Consider the following 22,865-nt stretch of genomic DNA (forward strand, 5'->3'; position numbering starts at 1 on the left):
AGCTCCCTCCGGAAAAAGCCCCCCCCTCCGCCGTTTCGCCACGGCCGGGGGCGGGAGCGGGGGCGGGGGCCGGGGCCGGTGCTCCGGGCCGGCCGGCCACAAGGCGCCTGGTCCTGTGCTCGGCGGGTGGCGTGGGGGCAAGGGTGGCCTTGCTGGGGCTATGGGGCCGTGCCGACTCAATGGTGGCTCCCAGTGGGTTAAGGGCCGACTGCCGTCGGGCAGGAGGGCCGGCCCGGGCTGCGGCTGGGCTGCGCCTAGCGCCGCGTGGGCGGGCAGAGGGGAGGCCCAAGGGACCGCGGGCCCCGGGCCCTGAAGCCTCCGGGGCCACGTCCCTGTGAGCGACGTGCGGGATCTGGGGCGGGGCGCCAAGCGCCGAACGGTTTGGTGGGTCCCGCCCGCCCTGGGCTGGGAGGTCGCCGAACCCTCCGCCACCCCCCTGGTACCCGAGGCCGCCGTTGCCCTGCCTGGGCGGGCGGCGGGGCCCTGCCGGGGCGGGCTGGCCGCCGGGCTGGCGGGGAGGCGCAAGCGCCAGCGAAGCTGGGCCTCAAGAGGCACTCCGCGGGCCCCTTTTAACGTCTACGGCCATACCACCCTGAACGCGCCCGATCTCGTCTGATCTCGGAAGCTAAGCAGGGTCGGGCCTGGTTAGTACTTGGATGGGAGACCGCCTGGGAATACCGGGTGCTGTAGGCTTTTTGCCTCCCGCTCCGCCTTCTCCTTTAGTCGCCCGCCGCCTCCGCCCCCGCCCCCGCCCCCGCCCCCGCCGGGCACCGCTGCAGGCCCCACCTCCTCCGGCCCCTCCCACCACAGCGCGCCAGAGGGGGCGCTCTCCGCCTGCCTGGCCGGCCAGGCGGCCAGAAGGCGGCCCTGGAAGGCAGCCGCATCCCAGCCGCTCCCGGGGTGGCTGGCCTGAACCCAGACTCCGCCTCAGGCCCGGGTGCCGGCCGTGCGGCCCGCGAGCCCCTTGACCTGCACCTGGCCGCCCCCACCAGCGCCCAGCCCCGGCGCAGCCACCTATCTGCCGGTGTGTCTCTCCACAGCTCCCTCCGGAAAAAGCCCCCCCTCCGCCGTTTCGCCACGGCCGGGGGCGGGAGCGGGGGCGGGGGCCGGGGCCGGTGCTCCGGGCCGGCCGGCCACAAGGCGCCGGGTCCTGTGCTCGGCGGGTGGCGTGGGGGCAAGGGTGGCCTTGCTGGGGCTAAGGGGCCGTGCCGACTCAATGGTGGCTCCCAGTGGGTTAAGGGCCGACTGCCGTCGGGCAGGAGGGCCGGCCCGGGCTGCGGCTGGGCTGCGCCTAGCGCCGCGTGGGCGGGCAGAGGGGAGGCCCAAGGGACCGCGGGCCCCGGGCCCTGAAGCCTCCGGGGCCACGTCCCTGTGAGCGACGTGCGGGATCTGGGGCGGGGCGCCAAGCGCCGAACGGTTTGGTGGGTCCCGCCCGCCCTGGGCTGGGAGGTCGCCGAACCCTCCGCCACCCCCCTGGTACCCGAGGCCGCCGTTGCCCTGCCTGGGCGGGCGGCGGGGCCCTGCCGGGGCGGGCTGGCCGCCGGGCTGGCGGGGAGGCGCAAGCGCCAGCGAAGCTGGGCCTCAAGAGGCACTCCGCGGGCCCCTTTTAACGTCTACGGCCATACCACCCTGAACGCGCCCGATCTCGTCTGATCTCGGAAGCTAAGCAGGGTCGGGCCTGGTTAGTACTTGGATGGGAGACCGCCTGGGAATACCGGGTGCTGTAGGCTTTTTGCCTCCCGCTCCGCCTTCTCCTTTAGTCGCCCGCGGCCTAGGCCGAGGCCGAGGCCAAGGCCGAGGCCGCTGCCTCCGCCCCCGCCCCCGCCCCCGCCGGGCAGCGCTGCAGGCCCCACCTCCTCCGGCCCCTCCCACCACAGCGCGCCAGAGGGGGCGCTCCGCGCCGGCCTGGCCGGCCAGGCGGCCAGAAGGCGGCCCTGGAAGGCAGCCGCCACCCCAGCCGCTCCCGTGGTGGCTGGCCCGGACCCAGACTCCGCCGCAGGCCGGGGTGCCGTCCGTGCGGCCCACGAAGCCCTCGACCTGCACTTGGCCGCCCCCACCGGAGCCCAGCCGCGCCGCAGCCCCCTGTCTGCCCGTGTGTCTCTCCACAGCTCCCTCCGGAAAAAGCCCACCCTTTGCCACTTCGCCACGGCCGAGAGTGGGAGCGGGGTCGTGGGCTGGGACCGGTTCGCTGGGCTGGCTAGACACCAGGCGCCGGGAACTTTGCTCGGCAGTTGGCGTGGGGGCAAGGGTGGCGTTGCTGTGTCTAAGGGGCCGTGCCGGCTCAATGGTGGCTCCCAGTGGCTTCGGGCCAACTGCCGTTGGGCAGGCGGGCCGGCCAGGCCGTGGCTGGGCTGCGCCTAGCACTGTGTGGATTGACAGGGTGGGGAATGCACAAGGGACCGAGGGCCACAGGCCCTTAAGCCTCCGGGGCCAAGTCCTGTGAGCGTTGAGCGGCTCTGGGGCGGAGGGCCAAGCGCCTACAGGCCTGGAGGGTCCCGCCTGACCTGAGCTGCGAAGTCGCCCACAACTCCACCACCCCCGGGCCCTCGAGGCCTCCTGTCGCTTGCCTGGGCGGACGGCAGGGCCGCGCCGGAGAGGGTTGGCTGCCGGGCTGGCGGTAAGTCGCCAGCACCAGCGAAGCTAAGCCTCAAGAGGCACACCGTGGCCCCCGCTGCATTCTACGGCCACACCTCCCTGAACGCACCACACCTCGTCTGATCTCGGAAGCTAATCAGGGTCTGGCCTGTTTCGTACCTGGATGGGAGACCACATGGGAATACCGAGTGCTGTAGGCTTTTTTGCCTCCCGCTCCGCCTTGACATTTAGTGGCCCGCGGCCGAGGCCGCCTCCGCCCCCGCTGAGCACCGCTGCAGGCCTCACCTCCTCACGTCCCTCCCAACACAGCGCGCCGGAGGGATCGCTCCCCGCCGAGCTGGCTGGACATGCGGCCAGAATGCGGCCCTGGAAGGCAGCCGCCACCCCAGCCGCTCCTGTGGTGGCTGGCCCGGACCCAGACTCCGCCGCAGGCCGGGGTGCCGTCCGTGCGGCCCACGAAGCCCTCGACCTGCACTTGGCCGCCCCCACCGGAGCCCAGCCGCGCCGCAGCCCCCTGTCTGCCCGTGTGTCTCTCCACAGCTCCCTCCGGAAAAAGCCCACCCTTTGCCACTTCGCCACGGCCGAGAGTGGGAGCGGGGTCGTGGGCTGGGACCGGTTCGCTGGGCTGGCTAGACACCAGGCGCCGGGAACTTTGCTCGGCAGTTGGCGTGGGGGCAAGGGTGGCGTTGCTGTGTCTAAGGGGCCGTGCCGGCTCAATGGTGGCTCCCAGTGGCTTCGGGCCAACTGCCGTTGGGCAGGCGGGCCGGCCAGGCCGTGGCTGGGCTGCGCCTAGCACTGTGTGGATTGACAGGGTGGGGAATGCACAAGGGACCGAGGGCCACAGGCCCTTAAGCCTCCGGGGCCAAGTCCTGTGAGCGTTGAGCGGCTCTGGGGCGGAGGGCCAAGCGCCTACAGGCCTGGAGGGTCCCGCCTGACCTGAGCTGCGAAGTCGCCCACAACTCCACCACCCCCGGGCCCTCGAGGCCTCCTGTCGCTTGCCTGGGCGGACGGCAGGGCCGCGCCGGAGAGGGTTGGCTGCCGGGCTGGCGGTAAGTCGCCAGCACCAGCGAAGCTAAGCCTCAAGAGGCACACCGTGGCCCCCGCTGCATTCTACGGCCACACCTCCCTGAACGCACCACACCTCGTCTGATCTCGGAAGCTAATCAGGGTCTGGCCTGTTTCGTACCTGGATGGGAGACCACATGGGAATACCGAGTGCTGTAGGCTTTTTTGCCTCCCGCTCCGCCTTGACATTTAGTGGCCCGCGGCCGAGGCCGCCTCCGCCCCCGCTGAGCACCGCTGCAGGCCTCACCTCCTCACGTCCCTCCCAACACAGCGCGCCGGAGGGATCGCTCCCCGCCGAGCTGGCTGGACATGCGGCCAGAATGCGGCCCTGGAAGGCAGCCGCCACCCCAGCCGCTCCCGTGGTGGCTGGCCCGGACCCAGACTCCGCCGCAGGCCGGGGTGCCGTCCGTGCGGCCCGCGAGGCCCTCGACCTGCACTTGGCCGCCCCCACCGGAGCCCAGCCGCGCCGCAGCCCCCTGTCTGCCCGTGTGTCTCTCCACAGCTCCCTCCGGAAAAAGCCCCCCCTCCGCCGTTTCGCCACGGCCGGGGGCGGGAGCGGGGGCGGGGGCCGGGGCCGCTTCTCCGGGCCTGCCGGCCACCAGGGCCGGGGTCCTGTGCTCGGCGGGCGGCGTGGGGGCAAGGGGGGGCCTTGCTGGGGCTAAGGGGCCGTGCCCACTCCATGGTGGCTCCCAGTGGCTTCGGGCCAGCTGCTGCCCGGCCGGAGGGCCGGCCCGGCCGTGGCCGGGCTGCGCCTAACTCCGCGTGGGCGGGCAGGGGGGGATGCCCAAGGGACCGCGGCCGCCGGGCCCTGAAGCCTCCGGGGCCGCGTCCCTGTGAGCGTCGAGCGGGATCTGCGGCGGGGCGCCAAGCGCCGACGGGCCTGGAGCGTCCCGCCCGCCCTGGGCTGCGAGGTGGCCCACCACTCCGCCACCCCCGGGTCCCCGAGGCCTCCTGTCGCCTGCCTGGGCGGGCGGCAGGGCCCTGCGGGAGAGGGCTGTCCGCCGGCATGGCGGTAAGGCGCAGGCGCCAGCGAAGCTGGGCCTCAAGAGGCACCGCGCGGGCCCCTCCTGCGTCTACGGCCATACCACCCTGAACGCGCCCGATCTCGTCTGATCTCGGAAGCTAAGCAGGGTCGGGCCTGGTTAGTACTTGGATGGGAGACCGCCTGGGAATACCGGGTGCTGTAGGCTTTTTGCCTCCCACTCCGCCTTCTCCTTTAGTCGCCCGCCGCCTCCGCCCCCGCCCCCGCCCCCGCCCCCGCCGGGCACCGCTGCAGGCCCCACCTCCTCCGGCCCCTCCCACCACAGCGCGCCAGAGGGGGCGCTCTCCGCCTGCCTGGCCGGCCAGGCGGCCAGAAGGCGGCCCTGGAAGGCAGCCGCATCCCAGCCGCTCCCGGGGTGGCTGGCCTGAACCCAGACTCCGCCTCAGGCCCGGGTGCCGGCCGTGCGGCCCGCGAGCCCCTTGACCTGCACCTGGCCGCCCCCACCAGCGCCCAGCCCCGGCGCAGCCACCTATCTGCCGGTGTGTCTCTCCACAGCTCCCTCCGGAAAAAGCCCCCCCTCCGCCGTTTCGCCACGGCCGGGGGCGGGAGCGGGGGCGGGGGCCGGGGCCGGTGCTCCGGGCCGGCCGGCCACAAGGCGCCGGGTCCTGTGCTCGGCGGGTGGCGTGGGGGCAAGGGTGGCCTTGCTGGGGCTAAGGGGCCGTGCCGACTCAATGGTGGCTCCCAGTGGGTTAAGGGCCGACTGCCGTCGGGCAGGAGGGCCGGCCCGGGCTGCGGCTGGGCTGCGCCTAGCGCCGCGTGGGCGGGCAGAGGGGAGGCCCAAGGGACCGCGGGCCCCGGGCCCTGAAGCCTCCGGGGCCACGTCCCTGTGAGCGACGTGCGGGATCTGGGGCGGGGCGCCAAGCGCCGAACGGTTTGGTGGGTCCCGCCCGCCCTGGGCTGGGAGGTCGCCGAACCCTCCGCCACCCCCCTGGTACCCGAGGCCGCCGTTGCCCTGCCTGGGCGGGCGGCGGGGCCCTGCCGGGGCGGGCTGGCCGCCGGGCTGGCGGGGAGGCGCAAGCGCCAGCGAAGCTGGGCCTCAAGAGGCACTCCGCGGGCCCCTTTTAACGTCTACGGCCATACCACCCTGAACGCGCCCGATCTCGTCTGATCTCGGAAGCTAAGCAGGGTCGGGCCTGGTTAGTACTTGGATGGGAGACCGCCTGGGAATACCGGGTGCTGTAGGCTTTTTGCCTCCCGCTCCGCCTTCTCCTTTAGTCGCCCGCGGCCTAGGCCGAGGCCGAGGCCAAGGCCGAGGCCGCTGCCTCCGCCCCCGCCCCCGCCCCCGCCGGGCAGCGCTGCAGGCCCCACCTCCTCCGGCCCCTCCCACCACAGCGCGCCAGAGGGGGCGCTCCGCGCCGGCCTGGCCGGCCAGGCGGCCAGAAGGCGGCCCTGGAAGGCAGCCGCCACCCCAGCCGCTCCCGTGGTGGCTGGCCCGGACCCAGACTCCGCCGCAGGCCGGGGTGCCGTCCGTGCGGCCCACGAAGCCCTCGACCTGCACTTGGCCGCCCCCACCGGAGCCCAGCCGCGCCGCAGCCCCCTGTCTGCCCGTGTGTCTCTCCACAGCTCCCTCCGGAAAAAGCCCACCCTTTGCCACTTCGCCACGGCCGAGAGTGGGAGCGGGGTCGTGGGCTGGGACCGGTTCGCTGGGCTGGCTAGACACCAGGCGCCGGGAACTTTGCTCGGCAGTTGGCGTGGGGGCAAGGGTGGCGTTGCTGTGTCTAAGGGGCCGTGCCGGCTCAATGGTGGCTCCCAGTGGCTTCGGGCCAACTGCCGTTGGGCAGGCGGGCCGGCCAGGCCGTGGCTGGGCTGCGCCTAGCACTGTGTGGATTGACAGGGTGGGGAATGCACAAGGGACCGAGGGCCACAGGCCCTTAAGCCTCCGGGGCCAAGTCCTGTGAGCGTTGAGCGGCTCTGGGGCGGAGGGCCAAGCGCCTACAGGCCTGGAGGGTCCCGCCTGACCTGAGCTGCGAAGTCGCCCACAACTCCACCACCCCCGGGCCCTCGAGGCCTCCTGTCGCTTGCCTGGGCGGACGGCAGGGCCGCGCCGGAGAGGGTTGGCTGCCGGGCTGGCGGTAAGTCGCCAGCACCAGCGAAGCTAAGCCTCAAGAGGCACACCGTGGCCCCCGCTGCATTCTACGGCCACACCTCCCTGAACGCACCACACCTCGTCTGATCTCGGAAGCTAATCAGGGTCTGGCCTGTTTCGTACCTGGATGGGAGACCACATGGGAATACCGAGTGCTGTAGGCTTTTTTGCCTCCCGCTCCGCCTTGACATTTAGTGGCCCGCGGCCGAGGCCGCCTCCGCCCCCGCTGAGCACCGCTGCAGGCCTCACCTCCTCACGTCCCTCCCAACACAGCGCGCCGGAGGGATCGCTCCCCGCCGAGCTGGCTGGACATGCGGCCAGAATGCGGCCCTGGAAGGCAGCCGCCACCCCAGCCGCTCCCGTGGTGGCTGGCCCGGACCCAGACTCCGCCGCAGGCCGGGGTGCCGTCCGTGCGGCCCACGAAGCCCTCGACCTGCACTTGGCCGCCCCCACCGGAGCCCAGCCGCGCCGCAGCCCCCTGTCTGCCCGTGTGTCTCTCCACAGCTCCCTCCGGAAAAAGCCCACCCTTTGCCACTTCGCCACGGCCGAGAGTGGGAGCGGGGTCGTGGGCTGGGACCGGTTCGCTGGGCTGGCTAGACACCAGGCGCCGGGAACTTTGCTCGGCAGTTGGCGTGGGGGCAAGGGTGGCGTTGCTGTGTCTAAGGGGCCGTGCCGGCTCAATGGTGGCTCCCAGTGGCTTCGGGCCAACTGCCGTTGGGCAGGCGGGCCGGCCAGGCCGTGGCTGGGCTGCGCCTAGCACTGTGTGGATTGACAGGGTGGGGAATGCACAAGGGACCGAGGGCCACAGGCCCTTAAGCCTCCGGGGCCAAGTCCTGTGAGCGTTGAGCGGCTCTGGGGCGGAGGGCCAAGCGCCTACAGGCCTGGAGGGTCCCGCCTGACCTGAGCTGCGAAGTCGCCCACAACTCCACCACCCCCGGGCCCTCGAGGCCTCCTGTCGCTTGCCTGGGCGGACGGCAGGGCCGCGCCGGAGAGGGTTGGCTGCCGGGCTGGCGGTAAGTCGCCAGCACCAGCGAAGCTAAGCCTCAAGAGGCACACCGTGGCCCCCGCTGCATTCTACGGCCACACCTCCCTGAACGCACCACACCTCGTCTGATCTCGGAAGCTAATCAGGGTCTGGCCTGTTTCGTACCTGGATGGGAGACCACATGGGAATACCGAGTGCTGTAGGCTTTTTTGCCTCCCGCTCCGCCTTGACATTTAGTGGCCCGCGGCCGAGGCCGCCTCCGCCCCCGCTGAGCACCGCTGCAGGCCTCACCTCCTCACGTCCCTCCCAACACAGCGCGCCGGAGGGATCGCTCCCCGCCGAGCTGGCTGGACATGCGGCCAGAATGCGGCCCTGGAAGGCAGCCGCCACCCCAGCCGCTCCCGTGGTGGCTGGCCCGGACCCAGACTCCGCCGCAGGCCGGGGTGCCGTCCGTGCAGCCCGCGAGGCCCTCGACCTGCACTTGGCCGCCCCCACCGGAGCCCAGCCGCGCCGCAGCCCCCTGTCTGCCCGTGTGTCTCTCCACAGCTCCCTCCGGAAAAAGCCCCCCCCTCCGCCGTTTCGCCACGGCCGGGGGCGGGAGCGGGGGCGGGGGCCGGGGCCGGTGCTCCGGGCCGGCCGGCCACAAGGCGCCTGGTCCTGTGCTCGGCGGGTGGCGTGGGGGCAAGGGTGGCCTTGCTGGGGCTATGGGGCCGTGCCGACTCAATGGTGGCTCCCAGTGGGTTAAGGGCCGACTGCCGTCGGGCAGGAGGGCCGGCCCGGGCTGCGGCTGGGCTGCGCCTAGCGCCGCGTGGGCGGGCAGAGGGGAGGCCCAAGGGACCGCGGGCCCCGGGCCCTGAAGCCTCCGGGGCCACGTCCCTGTGAGCGACGTGCGGGATCTGGGGCGGGGCGCCAAGCGCCGAACGGTTTGGTGGGTCCCGCCCGCCCTGGGCTGGGAGGTCGCCGAACCCTCCGCCACCCCCCTGGTACCCGAGGCCGCCGTTGCCCTGCCTGGGCGGGCGGCGGGGCCCTGCCGGGGCGGGCTGGCCGCCGGGCTGGCGGGGAGGCGCAAGCGCCAGCGAAGCTGGGCCTCAAGAGGCACTCCGCGGGCCCCTTTTAACGTCTACGGCCATACCACCCTGAACGCGCCCGATCTCGTCTGATCTCGGAAGCTAAGCAGGGTCGGGCCTGGTTAGTACTTGGATGGGAGACCGCCTGGGAATACCGGGTGCTGTAGGCTTTTTGCCTCCCGCTCCGCCTTCTCCTTTAGTCGCCCGCGGCCTAGGCCGAGGCCGAGGCCAAGGCCGAGGCCGCTGCCTCCGCCCCCGCCCCCGCCCCCGCCGGGCAGCGCTGCAGGCCCCACCTCCTCCGGCCCCTCCCACCACAGCGCGCCAGAGGGGGCGCTCCGCGCCGGCCTGGCCGGCCAGGCGGCCAGAAGGCGGCCCTGGAAGGCAGCCGCCACCCCAGCCGCTCCCGTGGTGGCTGGCCCGGACCCAGACTCCGCCGCAGGCCGGGGTGCCGTCCGTGCGGCCCACGAAGCCCTCGACCTGCACTTGGCCGCCCCCACCGGAGCCCAGCCGCGCCGCAGCCCCCTGTCTGCCCGTGTGTCTCTCCACAGCTCCCTCCGGAAAAAGCCCACCCTTTGCCACTTCACCACGGCCGAGAGTGGGAGCGGGGTCGTGGGCTGGGACCGGTTCGCTGGGCTGGCTAGACACCAGGCGCCGGGAACTTTGCTCGGCAGTTGGCGTGGGGGCAAGGGTGGCGTTGCTGTGTCTAAGGGGCCGTGCCGGCTCAATGGTGGCTCCCAGTGGCTTCGGGCCAACTGCCGTTGGGCAGGCGGGCCGGCCAGGCCGTGGCTGGGCTGCGCCTAGCACTGTGTGGATTGACAGGGTGGGGAATGCACAAGGGACCGAGGGCCACAGGCCCTTAAGCCTCCGGGGCCAAGTCCTGTGAGCGTTGAGCGGCTCTGGGGCGGAGGGCCAAGCGCCTACAGGCCTGGAGGGTCCCGCCTGACCTGAGCTGCGAAGTCGCCCACAACTCCACCACCCCCGGGCCCTCGAGGCCTCCTGTCGCTTGCCTGGGCGGACGGCAGGGCCGCGCCGGAGAGGGTTGGCTGCCGGGCTGGCGGTAAGTCGCCAGCACCAGCGAAGCTAAGCCTCAAGAGGCACACCGTGGCCCCCGCTGCATTCTACGGCCACACCTCCCTGAACGCACCACACCTCGTCTGATCTCGGAAGCTAATCAGGGTCTGGCCTGTTTCGTACCTGGATGGGAGACCACATGGGAATACCGAGTGCTGTAGGCTTTTTTGCCTCCCGCTCCGCCTTGACATTTAGTGGCCCGCGGCCGAGGCCGCCTCCGCCCCCGCTGAGCACCGCTGCAGGCCTCACCTCCTCACGTCCCTCCCAACACAGCGCGCCGGAGGGATCGCTCCCCGCCGAGCTGGCTGGACATGCGGCCAGAATGCGGCCCTGGAAGGCAGCCGCCACCCCAGCCGCTCCCGTGGTGGCTGGCCCGGACCCAGACTCCGCCGCAGGCCGGGGTGCCGTCCGTGCGGCCCGCGAGGCCCTCGACCTGCACTTGGCCGCCCCCACCGGAGCCCAGCCGCGCCGCAGCCCCCTGTCTGCCCGTGTGTCTCTCCACAGCTCCCTCCGGAAAAAGCCCCCCCTCCGCCGTTTCGCCACGGCCGGGGGCGGGAGCGGGGGCGGGGGCCGGGGCCGCTTCTCCGGGCCTGCCGGCCACCAGGGCCGGGGTCCTGTGCTCGGCGGGCGGCGTGGGGGCAAGGGGGGGCCTTGCTGGGGCTAAGGGGCCGTGCCCACTCCATGGTGGCTCCCAGTGGCTTCGGGCCAGCTGCTGCCCGGCCGGAGGGCCGGCCCGGCCGTGGCCGGGCTGCGCCTAACTCCGCGTGGGCGGGCAGGGGGGGATGCCCAAGGGACCGCGGCCGCCGGGCCCTGAAGCCTCCGGGGCCGCGTCCCTGTGAGCGTCGAGCGGGATCTGCGGCGGGGCGCCAAGCGCCGACGGGCCTGGAGCGTCCCGCCCGCCCTGGGCTGCGAGGTGGCCCACCACTCCGCCACCCCCGGGTCCCCGAGGCCTCCTGTCGCCTGCCTGGGCGGGCGGCAGGGCCCTGCGGGAGAGGGCTGTCCGCCGGCATGGCGGTAAGGCGCAGGCGCCAGCGAAGCTGGGCCTCAAGAGGCACCGCGCGGGCCCCTCCTGCGTCTACGGCCATACCACCCTGAACGCGCCCGATCTCGTCTGATCTCGGAAGCTAAGCAGGGTCGGGCCTGGTTAGTACTTGGATGGGAGACCGCCTGGGAATACCGGGTGCTGTAGGCTTTTTGCCTCCCGCTCCGCCTTCTCCTTTAGTCGCCCGCCGCCTCCGCCCCCGCCCCCGCCCCCGCCCCCGCCGGGCACCGCTGCAGGCCCCACCTCCTCCGGCCCCTCCCACCACAGCGCGCCAGAGGGGGCGCTCTCCGCCTGCCTGGCCGGCCAGGCGGCCAGAAGGCGGCCCTGGAAGGCAGCCGCATCCCAGCCGCTCCCGGGGTGGCTGGCCTGAACCCAGACTCCGCCTCAGGCCCGGGTGCCGGCCGTGCGGCCCGCGAGCCCCTTGACCTGCACCTGGCCGCCCCCACCAGCGCCCAGCCCCGGCGCAGCCACCTATCTGCCGGTGTGTCTCTCCACAGCTCCCTCCGGAAAAAGCCCCCCCTCCGCCGTTTCGCCACGGCCGGGGGCGGGAGCGGGGGCGGGGGCCGGGGCCGGTGCTCCGGGCCGGCCGGCCACAAGGCGCCGGGTCCTGTGCTCGGCGGGTGGCGTGGGGGCAAGGGTGGCCTTGCTGGGGCTAAGGGGCCGTGCCGACTCAATGGTGGCTCCCAGTGGGTTAAGGGCCGACTGCCGTCGGGCAGGAGGGCCGGCCCGGGCTGCGGCTGGGCTGCGCCTAGCGCCGCGTGGGCGGGCAGAGGGGAGGCCCAAGGGACCGCGGGCCCCGGGCCCTGAAGCCTCCGGGGCCACGTCCCTGTGAGCGACGTGCGGGATCTGGGGCGGGGCGCCAAGCGCCGAACGGTTTGGTGGGTCCCGCCCGCCCTGGGCTGGGAGGTCGCCGAACCCTCCGCCACCCCCCTGGTACCCGAGGCCGCCGTTGCCCTGCCTGGGCGGGCGGCGGGGCCCTGCCGGGGCGGGCTGGCCGCCGGGCTGGCGGGGAGGCGCAAGCGCCAGCGAAGCTGGGCCTCAAGAGGCACTCCGCGGGCCCCTTTTAACGTCTACGGCCATACCACCCTGAACGCGCCCGATCTCGTCTGATCTCGGAAGCTAAGCAGGGTCGGGCCTGGTTAGTACTTGGATGGGAGACCGCCTGGGAATACCGGGTGCTGTAGGCTTTTTGCCTCCCGCTCCGCCTTCTCCTTTAGTCGCCCGCGGCCTAGGCCGAGGCCGAGGCCAAGGCCGAGGCCGCTGCCTCCGCCCCCGCCCCCGCCCCCGCCGGGCAGCGCTGCAGGCCCCACCTCCTCCGGCCCCTCCCACCACAGCGCGCCAGAGGGGGCGCTCCGCGCCGGCCTGGCCGGCCAGGCGGCCAGAAGGCGGCCCTGGAAGGCAGCCGCCACCCCAGCCGCTCCCGTGGTGGCTGGCCCGGACCCAGACTCCGCCGCAGGCCGGGGTGCCGTCCGTGCGGCCCACGAAGCCCTCGACCTGCACTTGGCCGCCCCCACCGGAGCCCAGCCGCGCCGCAGCCCCCTGTCTGCCCGTGTGTCTCTCCACAGCTCCCTCCGGAAAAAGCCCACCCTTTGCCACTTCGCCACGGCCGAGAGTGGGAGCGGGGTCGTGGGCTGGGACCGGTTCGCTGGGCTGGCTAGACACCAGGCGCCGGGAACTTTGCTCGGCAGTTGGCGTGGGGGCAAGGGTGGCGTTGCTGTGTCTAAGGGGCCGTGCCGGCTCAATGGTGGCTCCCAGTGGCTTCGGGCCAACTGCCGTTGGGCAGGCGGGCCGGCCAGGCCGTGGCTGGGCTGCGCCTAGCACTGTGTGGATTGACAGGGTGGGGAATGCACAAGGGACCGAGGGCCACAGGCCCTTAAGCCTCCGGGGCCAAGTCCTGTGAGCGTTGAGCGGCTCTGGGGCGGAGGGCCAAGCGCCTACAGGCCTGGAGGGTCCCGCCTGACCTGAGCTGCGAAGTCGCCCACAACTCCACCACCCCCGGGCCCTCGAGGCCTCCTGTCGCTTGCCTGGGCGGACGGCAGGGCCGCGCCGGAGAGGGTTGGCTGCCGGGCTGGCGGTAAGTCGCCAGCACCAGCGAAGCTAAGCCTCAAGAGGCACACCGTGGCCCCCGCTGCATTCTACGGCCACACCTCCCTGAACGCACCACACCTCGTCTGATCTCGGAAGCTAATCAGGGTCTGGCCTGTTTCGTACCTGGATGGGAGACCACATGGGAATACCGAGTGCTGTAGGCTTTTTTGCCTCCCGCTCCGCCTTGACATTTAGTGGCCCGCGGCCGAGGCCGCCTCCGCCCCCGCTGAGCACCGCTGCAGGCCTCACCTCCTCACGTCCCTCCCAACACAGCGCGCCGGAGGGATCGCTCCCCGCCGAGCTGGCTGGACATGCGGCCAGAATGCGGCCCTGGAAGGCAGCCGCCACCCCAGCCGCTCCCGTGGTGGCTGGCCCGGACCCAGACTCCGCCGCAGGCCGGGGTGCCGTCCGTGCGGCCCACGAAGCCCTCGACCTGCACTTGGCCGCCCCCACCGGAGCCCAGCCGCGCCGCAGCCCCCTGTCTGCCCGTGTGTCTCTCCACAGCTCCCTCCGGAAAAAGCCCACCCTTTGCCACTTCGCCACGGCCGAGAGTGGGAGCGGGGTCGTGGGCTGGGACCGGTTCGCTGGGCTGGCTAGACACCAGGCGCCGGGAACTTTGCTCGGCAGTTGGCGTGGGGGCAAGGGTGGCGTTGCTGTGTCTAAGGGGCCGTGCCGGCTCAATGGTGGCTCCCAGTGGCTTCGGGCCAACTGCCGTTGGGCAGGCGGGCCGGCCAGGCCGTGGCTGGGCTGCGCCTAGCACTGTGTGGATTGACAGGGTGGGGAATGCACAAGGGACCGAGGGCCACAGGCCCTTAAGCCTCCGGGGCCAAGTCCTGTGAGCGTTGAGCGGCTCTGGGGCGGAGGGCCAAGCGCCTACAGGCCTGGAGGGTCCCGCCTGACCTGAGCTGCGAAGTCGCCCACAACTCCACCACCCCCGGGCCCTCGAGGCCTCCTGTCGCTTGCCTGGGCGGACGGCAGGGCCGCGCCGGAGAGGGTTGGCTGCCGGGCTGGCGGTAAGTCGCCAGCACCAGCGAAGCTAAGCCTCAAGAGGCACACCGTGGCCCCCGCTGCATTCTACGGCCACACCTCCCTGAACGCACCACACCTCGTCTGATCTCGGAAGCTAATCAGGGTCTGGCCTGTTTCGTACCTGGATGGGAGACCACATGGGAATACCGAGTGCTGTAGGCTTTTTTGCCTCCCGCTCCGCCTTGACATTTAGTGGCCCGCGGCCGAGGCCGCCTCCGCCCCCGCTGAGCACCGCTGCAGGCCTCACCTCCTCACGTCCCTCCCAACACAGCGCGCCGGAGGGATCGCTCCCCGCCGAGCTGGCTGGACATGCGGCCAGAATGCGGCCCTGGAAGGCAGCCGCCACCCCAGCCGCTCCCGTGGTGGCTGGCCCGGACCCAGACTCCGCCGCAGGCCGGGGTGCCGTCCGTGCGGCCCACGAAGCCCTCGACCTGCACTTGGCCGCCCCCACCGGAGCCCAGCCGCGCCGCAGCCCCCTGTCTGCCCGTGTGTCTCTCCACAGCTCCCTCCGGAAAAAGCCCACCCTTTGCCACTTCGCCACGGCCGAGAGTGGGAGCGGGGTCGTGGGCTGGGACCGGTTCGCTGGGCTGGCTAGACACCAGGCGCCGGGAACTTTGCTCGGCAGTTGGCGTGGGGGCAAGGGTGGCGTTGCTGTGTCTAAGGGGCCGTGCCGGCTCAATGGTGGCTCCCAGTGGCTTCGGGCCAACTGCCGTTGGGCAGGCGGGCCGGCCAGGCCGTGGCTGGGCTGCGCCTAGCACTGTGTGGATTGACAGGGTGGGGAATGCACAAGGGACCGAGGGCCACAGGCCCTTAAGCCTCCGGGGCCAAGTCCTGTGAGCGTTGAGCGGCTCTGGGGCGGAGGGCCAAGCGCCTACAGGCCTGGAGGGTCCCGCCTGACCTGAGCTGCGAAGTCGCCCACAACTCCACCACCCCCGGGCCCTCGAGGCCTCCTGTCGCTTGCCTGGGCGGACGGCAGGGCCGCGCCGGAGAGGGTTGGCTGCCGGGCTGGCGGTAAGTCGCCAGCACCAGCGAAGCTAAGCCTCAAGAGGCACACCGTGGCCCCCGCTGCATTCTACGGCCACACCTCCCTGAACGCACCACACCTCGTCTGATCTCGGAAGCTAATCAGGGTCTGGCCTGTTTCGTACCTGGATGGGAGACCACATGGGAATACCGAGTGCTGTAGGCTTTTTTGCCTCCCGCTCCGCCTTGACATTTAGTGGCCCGCGGCCGAGGCCGCCTCCGCCCCCGCTGAGCACCGCTGCAGGCCTCACCTCCTCACGTCCCTCCCAACACAGCGCGCCGGAGGGATCGCTCCCCGCCGAGCTGGCTGGACATGCGGCCAGAATGCGGCCCTGGAAGGCAGCCGCCACCCCAGCCGCTCCCGTGGTGGCTGGCCCGGACCCAGACTCCGCCGCAGGCCGGGGTGCCGTCCGTGCGGCCCGCGAGGCCCTCGACCTGCACTTGGCCGCCCCCACCGGAGCCCAGCCGCGCCGCAGCCCCCTGTCTGCCCGTGTGTCTCTCCACAGCTCCCTCCGGAAAAAGCCCCCCCTCCGCCGTTTCGCCACGGCCGGGGGCGGGAGCGGGGGCGGGGGCCGGGGCCGCTTCTCCGGGCCTGCCGGCCACCAGGGCCGGGGTCCTGTGCTCGGCGGGCGGCGTGGGGGCAAGGGGGGGCCTTGCTGGGGCTAAGGGGCCGTGCCCACTCCATGGTGGCTCCCAGTGGCTTCGGGCCAGCTGCTGCCCGGCCGGAGGGCCGGCCCGGCCGTGGCCGGGCTGCGCCTAACTCCGCGTGGGCGGGCAGGGGGGGATGCCCAAGGGACCGCGGCCGCCGGGCCCTGAAGCCTCCGGGGCCGCGTCCCTGTGAGCGTCGAGCGGGATCTGCGGCGGGGCGCCAAGCGCCGACGGGCCTGGAGCGTCCCGCCCGCCCTGGGCTGCGAGGTGGCCCACCACTCCGCCACCCCCGGGTCCCCGAGGCCTCCTGTCGCCTGCCTGGGCGGGCGGCAGGGCCCTGCGGGAGAGGGCTGGCCGCCGGCATGGCGGTAAGGCGCAGGCGCCAGCGAAGCTGGGCCTCAAGAGGCACCGCGCGGGCCCCTCCTGCGTCTACGGCCATACCACCCTGAACGCGCCCGATCTCGTCTGATCTCGGAAGCTAAGCAGGGTCGGGCCTGGTTAGTACTTGGATGGGAGACCGCCTGGGAATACCGGGTGCTGTAGGCTTTTTGCCTCCCGCTCCGCCTTCTCCTTTAGTCGCCCGCCGCCTCCGCCCCCGCCCCCGCCCCCGCCCCCGCCGGGCACCGCTGCAGGCCCCACCTCCTCCGGCCCCTCCCACCACAGCGCGCCAGAGGGGGCGCTCTCCGCCTGCCTGGCCGGCCAGGCGGCCAGAAGGCGGCCCTGGAAGGCAGCCGCATCCCAGCCGCTCCCGGGGTGGCTGGCCTGAACCCAGACTCCGCCTCAGGCCCGGGTGCCGGCCGTGCGGCCCGCGAGCCCCTTGAGCTGCACTTGGCCGCCCCCACCGGAGCCCAGCCGCGCCGCAGCCCCCTGTCTGCCCGTGTGTCTCTCCACAGCTCCCTCCGGAAAAAGCCCACCCTTTGCCACTTCGCCACGGCCGAGAGTGGGAGCGGGGTCGTGGGCTGGGACCGGTTCGCTGGGCTGGCTAGACACCAGGCGCCGGGAACTTTGCTCGGCAGTTGGCGTGGGGGCAAGGGTGGCGTTGCTGTGTCTAAGGGGCCGTGCCGGCTCAATGGTGGCTCCCAGTGGCTTCGGGCCAACTGCCGTTGGGCAGGCGGGCCGGCCAGGCCGTGGCTGGGCTGCGCCTAGCACTGTGTGGATTGACAGGGTGGGGAATGCACAAGGGACCGAGGGCCACAGGCCCTTAAGCCTCCGGGGCCAAGTCCTGTGAGCGTTGAGCGGCTCTGGGGCGGAGGGCCAAGCGCCTACAGGCCTGGAGGGTCCCGCCTGACCTGAGCTGCGAAGTCGCCCACAACTCCACCACCCCCGGGCCCTCGAGGCCTCCTGTCGCTTGCCTGGGCGGACGGCAGGGCCGCGCCGGAGAGGGTTGGCTGCCGGGCTGGCGGTAAGTCGCCAGCACCAGCGAAGCTAAGCCTCAAGAGGCACACCGTGGCCCCCGCTGCATTCTACGGCCACACCTCCCTGAACGCACCACACCTCGTCTGATCTCGGAAGCTAATCAGGGTCTGGCCTGTTTCGTACCTGGATGGGAGACCACATGGGAATACCGAGTGCTGTAGGCTTTTTTGCCTCCCGCTCCGCCTTGACATTTAGTGGCCCGCGGCCGAGGCCGCCTCCGCCCCCGCTGAGCACCGCTGCAGGCCTCACCTCCTCACGTCCCTCCCAACACAGCGCGCCGGAGGGATCGCTCCCCGCCGAGCTGGCTGGACATGCGGCCAGAATGCGGCCCTGGAAGGCAGCCGCCACCCCAGCCGCTCCCGTGGTGGCTGGCCCGGACCCAGACTCCGCCGCAGGCCGGGGTGCCGTCCGTGCGGCCCGCGAGGCCCTCGACCTGCACTTGGCCGCCCCCACCGGAGCCCAGCCGCGCCGCAGCCCCCTGTCTGCCCGTGTGTCTCTCCACAGCTCCCTCCGGAAAAAGCCCCCCCCTCCGCCGTTTCGCCACGGCCGGGGGCGGGAGCGGGGGCGGGGGCCGGGGCCGGTGCTCCGGGCCGGCCGGCCACAAGGCGCCTGGTCCTGTGCTCGGCGGGTGGCGTGGGGGCAAGGGTGGCCTTGCTGGGGCTATGGGGCCGTGCCGACTCAATGGTGGCTCCCAGTGGGTTAAGGGCCGACTGCCGTCGGGCAGGAGGGCCGGCCCGGGCTGCGGCTGGGCTGCGCCTAGCGCCGCGTGGGCGGGCAGAGGGGAGGCCCAAGGGACCGCGGGCCCCGGGCCCTGAAGCCTCCGGGGCCACGTCCCTGTGAGCGACGTGCGGGATCTGGGGCGGGGCGCCAAGCGCCGAACGGTTTGGTGGGTCCCGCCCGCCCTGGGCTGGGAGGTCGCCGAACCCTCCGCCACCCCCCTGGTACCCGAGGCCGCCGTTGCCCTGCCTGGGCGGGCGGCGGGGCCCTGCCGGGGCGGGCTGGCCGCCGGGCTGGCGGGGAGGCGCAAGCGCCAGCGAAGCTGGGCCTCAAGAGGCACTCCGCGGGCCCCTTTTAACGTCTACGGCCATACCACCCTGAACGCGCCCGATCTCGTCTGATCTCGGAAGCTAAGCAGGGTCGGGCCTGGTTAGTACTTGGATGGGAGACCGCCTGGGAATACCGGGTGCTGTAGGCTTTTTGCCTCCCGCTCCGCCTTCTCCTTTAGTCGCCCGCGGCCTAGGCCGAGGCCGAGGCCAAGGCCGAGGCCGCTGCCTCCGCCCCCGCCCCCGCCCCCGCCGGGCAGCGCTGCAGGCCCCACCTCCTCCGGCCCCTCCCACCACAGCGCGCCAGAGGGGGCGCTCCGCGCCGGCCTGGCCGGCCAGGCGGCCAGAAGGCGGCCCTGGAAGGCAGCCGCCACCCCAGCCGCTCCCGTGGTGGCTGGCCCGGACCCAGACTCCGCCGCAGGCCGGGGTGCCGTCCGTGCGGCCCACGAAGCCCTCGACCTGCACTTGGCCGCCCCCACCGGAGCCCAGCCGCGCCGCAGCCCCCTGTCTGCCCGTGTGTCTCTCCACAGCTCCCTCCGGAAAAAGCCCACCCTTTGCCACTTCACCACGGCCGAGAGTGGGAGCGGGGTCGTGGGCTGGGACCGGTTCGCTGGGCTGGCTAGACACCAGGCGCCGGGAACTTTGCTCGGCAGTTGGCGTGGGGGCAAGGGTGGCGTTGCTGTGTCTAAGGGGCCGTGCCGGCTCAATGGTGGCTCCCAGTGGCTTCGGGCCAACTGCCGTTGGGCAGGCGGGCCGGCCAGGCCGTGGCTGGGCTGCGCCTAGCACTGTGTGGATTGACAGGGTGGGGAATGCACAAGGGACCGAGGGCCACAGGCCCTTAAGCCTCCGGGGCCAAGTCCTGTGAGCGTTGAGCGGCTCTGGGGCGGAGGGCCAAGCGCCTACAGGCCTGGAGGGTCCCGCCTGACCTGAGCTGCGAAGTCGCCCACAACTCCACCACCCCCGGGCCCTCGAGGCCTCCTGTCGCTTGCCTGGGCGGACGGCAGGGCCGCGCCGGAGAGGGTTGGCTGCCGGGCTGGCGGTAAGTCGCCAGCACCAGCGAAGCTAAGCCTCAAGAGGCACACCGTGGCCCCCGCTGCATTCTACGGCCACACCTCCCTGAACGCACCACACCTCGTCTGATCTCGGAAGCTAATCAGGGTCTGGCCTGTTTCGTACCTGGATGGGAGACCACATGGGAATACCGAGTGCTGTAGGCTTTTTTGCCTCCCGCTCCGCCTTGACATTTAGTGGCCCGCGGCCGAGGCCGCCTCCGCCCCCGCTGAGCACCGCTGCAGGCCTCACCTCCTCACGTCCCTCCCAACACAGCGCGCCGGAGGGATCGCTCCCCGCCGAGCTGGCTGGACATGCGGCCAGAATGCGGCCCTGGAAGGCAGCCGCCACCCCAGCCGCTCCCGTGGTGGCTGGCCCGGACCCAGACTCCGCCGCAGGCCGGGGTGCCGTCCGTGCGGCCCGCGAGGCCCTCGACCTGCACTTGGCCGCCCCCACCGGAGCCCAGCCGCGCCGCAGCCCCCTGTCTGCCCGTGTGTCTCTCCACAGCTCCCTCCGGAAAAAGCCCCCCCTCCGCCGTTTCGCCACGGCCGGGGGCGGGAGCGGGGGCGGGGGCCGGGGCCGCTTCTCCGGGCCTGCCGGCCACCAGGGCCGGGGTCCTGTGCTCGGCGGGCGGCGTGGGGGCAAGGGGGGGCCTTGCTGGGGCTAAGGGGCCGTGCCCACTCCATGGTGGCTCCCAGTGGCTTCGGGCCAGCTGCTGCCCGGCCGGAGGGCCGGCCCGGCCGTGGCCGGGCTGCGCCTAACTCCGCGTGGGCGGGCAGAGGGGGATGCCCAAGGGACCGCGGCCGCCGGGCCCTGAAGCCTCCGGGGCCGCGTCCCTGTGAGCGTCGAGCGGGATCTGCGGCGGGGCGCCAAGCGCCGACGGGCCTGGAGCGTCCCGCCTGCCCTGGGCTGCGAGGTGGCCCACCACTCCGCCACCCCCGGGTCCCCGAGGCCTCCTGTCGCCTGCCTGGGCGGGCGGCAGGGCCCTGCGGGAGAGGGCTGTCCGCCGGCATGGCGGTAAGGCGCAGGCGCCAGCGAAGCTGGGCCTCAAGAGGCACCGCGCGGGCCCCTCCTGCGTCTACGGCCATACCACCCTGAACGCGCCCGATCTCGTCTGATCTCGGAAGCTAAGCAGGGTCGGGCCTGGTTAGTACTTGGATGGGAGACCGCCTGGGAATACCGGGTGCTGTAGGCTTTTTGCCTCCCGCTCCGCCTTCTCCTTTAGTCGCCCGCCGCCTCCGCCCCCGCCCCCGCCCCCGCCCCCGCCGGGCACCGCTGCAGGCCCCACCTCCTCCGGCCCCTCCCACCACAGCGCGCCAGAGGGGGCGCTCTCCGCCTGCCTGGCCGGCCAGGCGGCCAGAAGGCGGCCCTGGAAGGCAGCCGCATCCCAGCCGCTCCCGGGGTGGCTGGCCTGAACCCAGACTCCGCCTCAGGCCCGGGTGCCGGCCGTGCGGCCCGCGAGCCCCTTGACCTGCACCTGGCCGCCCCCACCAGCGCCCAGCCCCGGCGCAGCCACCTATCTGCCGGTGTGTCTCTCCACAGCTCCCTCCGGAAAAAGCCCCCCCTCCGCCGTTTCGCCACGGCCGGGGGCGGGAGCGGGGGCGGGGGCCGGGGCCGGTGCTCCGGGCCGGCCGGCCACAAGGCGCCGGGTCCTGTGCTCGGCGGGTGGCGTGGGGGCAAGGGTGGCCTTGCTGGGGCTAAGGGGCCGTGCCGACTCAATGGTGGCTCCCAGTGGGTTAAGGGCCGACTGCCGTCGGGCAGGAGGGCCGGCCCGGGCTGCGGCTGGGCTGCGCCTAGCGCCGCGTGGGCGGGCAGAGGGGAGGCCCAAGGGACCGCGGGCCCCGGGCCCTGAAGCCTCCGGGGCCACGTCCCTGTGAGCGACGTGCGGGATCTGGGGCGGGGCGCCAAGCGCCGAACGGTTTGGTGGGTCCCGCCCGCCCTGGGCTGGGAGGTCGCCGAACCCTCCGCCACCCCCCTGGTACCCGAGGCCGCCGTTGCCCTGCCTGGGCGGGCGGCGGGGCCCTGCCGGGGCGGGCTGGCCGCCGGGCTGGCGGGGAGGCGCAAGCGCCAGCGAAGCTGGGCCTCAAGAGGCACTCCGCGGGCCCCTTTTAACGTCTACGGCCATACCACCCTGAACGCGCCCGATCTCGTCTGATCTCGGAAGCTAAGCAGGGTCGGGCCTGGTTAGTACTTGGATGGGAGACCGCCTGGGAATACCGGGTGCTGTAGGCTTTTTGCCTCCCGCTCAGCCTTCTCCTTCAGTCGCCCGCGGCCTAGGCCGAGGCCGAGGCCGAGGCCGAGGCCAAGGCCGAGGCCGCTGCCTCCGCCCCCGCCCCCGCCCCCGCCGGGCAGCGCTGCAGGCCCCACCTCCTCCGGCCCCTCCCACCACAGCGCGCCAGAGGGGGCGCTCCGCGCCGGCCTGGCCGGCCAGGCGGCCAGAAGGCGGCCCTGGAAGGCAGCCGCCACCCCAGCCGCTCCCGTGGTGGCTGGCCCGGACCCAGACTCCGCCGCAGGCCGGGGTGCCGTCCGTGCGGCCCACGAAGCCCTCGACCTGCACTTGGCCGCCCCCACCGGAGCCCAGCCGCGCCGCAGCCCCCTGTCTGCCCGTGTGTCTCTCCACAGCTCCCTCCGGAAAAAGCCCACCCTTTGCCACTTCGCCACGGCCGAGAGTGGGAGCGGGGTCGTGGGCTGGGACCGGTTCGCTGGGCTGGCTAGACACCAGGCGCCGGGAACTTTGCTCGGCAGTTGGCGTGGGGGCAAGGGTGGCGTTGCTGTGTCTAAGGGGCCGTGCCGGCTCAATGGTGGCTCCCAGTGGCTTCGGGCCAACTGCCGTTGGGCAGGCGGGCCGGCCAGGCCGTGGCTGGGCTGTGCCTAGCACTGTGTGGATTGACAGGGTGGGGAATGCACAAGGGACCGAGGGCCACAGGCCCTTAAGCCTCCGGGGCCAAGTCCTGTGAGCGTTGAGCGGCTCTGGGGCGGAGGGCCAAGCGCCTACAGGCCTGGAGGGTCCCGCCTGACCTGAGCTGCGAAGTCGCCCACAACTCCACCACCCCCGGGCCCTCGAGGCCTCCTGTCGCTTGCCTGGGCGGACGGCAGGGCCGCGCCGGAGAGGGTTGGCTGCCGGGCTGGCGGTAAGTCGCCAGCACCAGCGAAGCTAAGCCTCAAGAGGCACACCGTGGCCCCCGCTGCATTCTACGGCCACACCTCCCTGAACGCACCACACCTCGTCTGATCTCGGAAGCTAATCAGGGTCTGGCCTGTTTCGTACCTGGATGGGAGACCACATGGGAATACCGAGTGCTGTAGGCTTTTTTGCCTCCCGCTCCGCCTTGACATTTAGTGGCCCGCGGCCGAGGCCGCCTCCGCCCCCGCTGAGCACCGCTGCAGGCCTCACCTCCTCACGTCCCTCCCAACACAGCGCGCCGGAGGGATCGCTCCCCGCCGAGCTGGCTGGACATGCGGCCAGAATGCGGCCCTGGAAGGCAGCCGCCACCCCAGCCGCTCCCGTGGTGGCTGGCCCGGACCCAGACTCCGCCGCAGGCCGGGGTGCCGTCCGTGCGGCCCACGAAGCCCTCGACCTGCACTTGGCCGCCCCCACCGGAGCCCAGCCGCGCC

General features: G+C 73.0%; 11 non-coding genes and 11 pseudogenes across 11 annotated transcripts; all 22 read left to right on the forward strand.

Annotated features, from left to right (window-relative positions):
* The first annotated feature begins 574 nt into the window (after nucleotides 1-574).
* Nucleotides 575-693, forward strand: LOC133079763 (5S ribosomal RNA). Its single transcript, XR_009698297.1, has one exon. It is a non-coding gene; the product is annotated as a 5S ribosomal RNA (ribosomal RNA).
* Nucleotides 694-1,611: 918 nt separating this feature from the next.
* On the forward strand, nucleotides 1,612-1,730 carry LOC133079771 (5S ribosomal RNA). Its single transcript, XR_009698302.1, has one exon. It is a non-coding gene; the product is annotated as a 5S ribosomal RNA (ribosomal RNA).
* A 946-nt stretch (nucleotides 1,731-2,676) lies between these two features.
* On the forward strand, nucleotides 2,677-2,795 carry LOC133075734 (5S ribosomal RNA; annotated as a pseudogene).
* A 908-nt stretch (nucleotides 2,796-3,703) lies between these two features.
* Nucleotides 3,704-3,822, forward strand: LOC133075738 (5S ribosomal RNA; annotated as a pseudogene).
* A 909-nt stretch (nucleotides 3,823-4,731) lies between these two features.
* Nucleotides 4,732-4,850, forward strand: LOC133079775 (5S ribosomal RNA). The gene has a single exon (XR_009698303.1). It is a non-coding gene; the product is annotated as a 5S ribosomal RNA (ribosomal RNA).
* Nucleotides 4,851-5,768: 918 nt separating this feature from the next.
* On the forward strand, nucleotides 5,769-5,887 carry LOC133079782 (5S ribosomal RNA). Its single transcript, XR_009698304.1, has one exon. It is a non-coding gene; the product is annotated as a 5S ribosomal RNA (ribosomal RNA).
* A 946-nt stretch (nucleotides 5,888-6,833) lies between these two features.
* LOC133075751 (5S ribosomal RNA) lies at nucleotides 6,834-6,952 on the forward strand (annotated as a pseudogene).
* Nucleotides 6,953-7,860: 908 nt separating this feature from the next.
* Nucleotides 7,861-7,979, forward strand: LOC133075755 (5S ribosomal RNA; annotated as a pseudogene).
* A 912-nt stretch (nucleotides 7,980-8,891) lies between these two features.
* Nucleotides 8,892-9,010, forward strand: LOC133079787 (5S ribosomal RNA). The gene has a single exon (XR_009698305.1). It is a non-coding gene; the product is annotated as a 5S ribosomal RNA (ribosomal RNA).
* A 946-nt stretch (nucleotides 9,011-9,956) lies between these two features.
* Nucleotides 9,957-10,075, forward strand: LOC133075756 (5S ribosomal RNA; annotated as a pseudogene).
* Nucleotides 10,076-10,984: 909 nt separating this feature from the next.
* LOC133079793 (5S ribosomal RNA) lies at nucleotides 10,985-11,103 on the forward strand. Its single transcript, XR_009698308.1, has one exon. It is a non-coding gene; the product is annotated as a 5S ribosomal RNA (ribosomal RNA).
* Nucleotides 11,104-12,021: 918 nt separating this feature from the next.
* LOC133079798 (5S ribosomal RNA) lies at nucleotides 12,022-12,140 on the forward strand. Its single transcript, XR_009698310.1, has one exon. It is a non-coding gene; the product is annotated as a 5S ribosomal RNA (ribosomal RNA).
* Nucleotides 12,141-13,086: 946 nt separating this feature from the next.
* LOC133075761 (5S ribosomal RNA) lies at nucleotides 13,087-13,205 on the forward strand (annotated as a pseudogene).
* A 908-nt stretch (nucleotides 13,206-14,113) lies between these two features.
* On the forward strand, nucleotides 14,114-14,232 carry LOC133075768 (5S ribosomal RNA; annotated as a pseudogene).
* A 908-nt stretch (nucleotides 14,233-15,140) lies between these two features.
* Nucleotides 15,141-15,259, forward strand: LOC133075775 (5S ribosomal RNA; annotated as a pseudogene).
* Nucleotides 15,260-16,168: 909 nt separating this feature from the next.
* On the forward strand, nucleotides 16,169-16,287 carry LOC133079805 (5S ribosomal RNA). Its single transcript, XR_009698311.1, has one exon. It is a non-coding gene; the product is annotated as a 5S ribosomal RNA (ribosomal RNA).
* A 915-nt stretch (nucleotides 16,288-17,202) lies between these two features.
* LOC133075780 (5S ribosomal RNA) lies at nucleotides 17,203-17,321 on the forward strand (annotated as a pseudogene).
* A 912-nt stretch (nucleotides 17,322-18,233) lies between these two features.
* LOC133079811 (5S ribosomal RNA) lies at nucleotides 18,234-18,352 on the forward strand. Its single transcript, XR_009698312.1, has one exon. It is a non-coding gene; the product is annotated as a 5S ribosomal RNA (ribosomal RNA).
* Nucleotides 18,353-19,298: 946 nt separating this feature from the next.
* Nucleotides 19,299-19,417, forward strand: LOC133075784 (5S ribosomal RNA; annotated as a pseudogene).
* A 909-nt stretch (nucleotides 19,418-20,326) lies between these two features.
* On the forward strand, nucleotides 20,327-20,445 carry LOC133079814 (5S ribosomal RNA). Its single transcript, XR_009698319.1, has one exon. It is a non-coding gene; the product is annotated as a 5S ribosomal RNA (ribosomal RNA).
* Nucleotides 20,446-21,363: 918 nt separating this feature from the next.
* LOC133079820 (5S ribosomal RNA) lies at nucleotides 21,364-21,482 on the forward strand. Its single transcript, XR_009698320.1, has one exon. It is a non-coding gene; the product is annotated as a 5S ribosomal RNA (ribosomal RNA).
* A 958-nt stretch (nucleotides 21,483-22,440) lies between these two features.
* LOC133075790 (5S ribosomal RNA) lies at nucleotides 22,441-22,559 on the forward strand (annotated as a pseudogene).
* The last annotated feature ends 306 nt before the right edge of the window (nucleotides 22,560-22,865 follow it).

The sequence above is a fragment of the Eubalaena glacialis genome, chromosome 1 (assembly GCF_028564815.1).
Source record: "Eubalaena glacialis isolate mEubGla1 chromosome 1, mEubGla1.1.hap2.+ XY, whole genome shotgun sequence".
In the NCBI taxonomy this organism is placed as follows: domain Eukaryota; kingdom Metazoa; phylum Chordata; class Mammalia; order Artiodactyla; family Balaenidae; genus Eubalaena; species Eubalaena glacialis.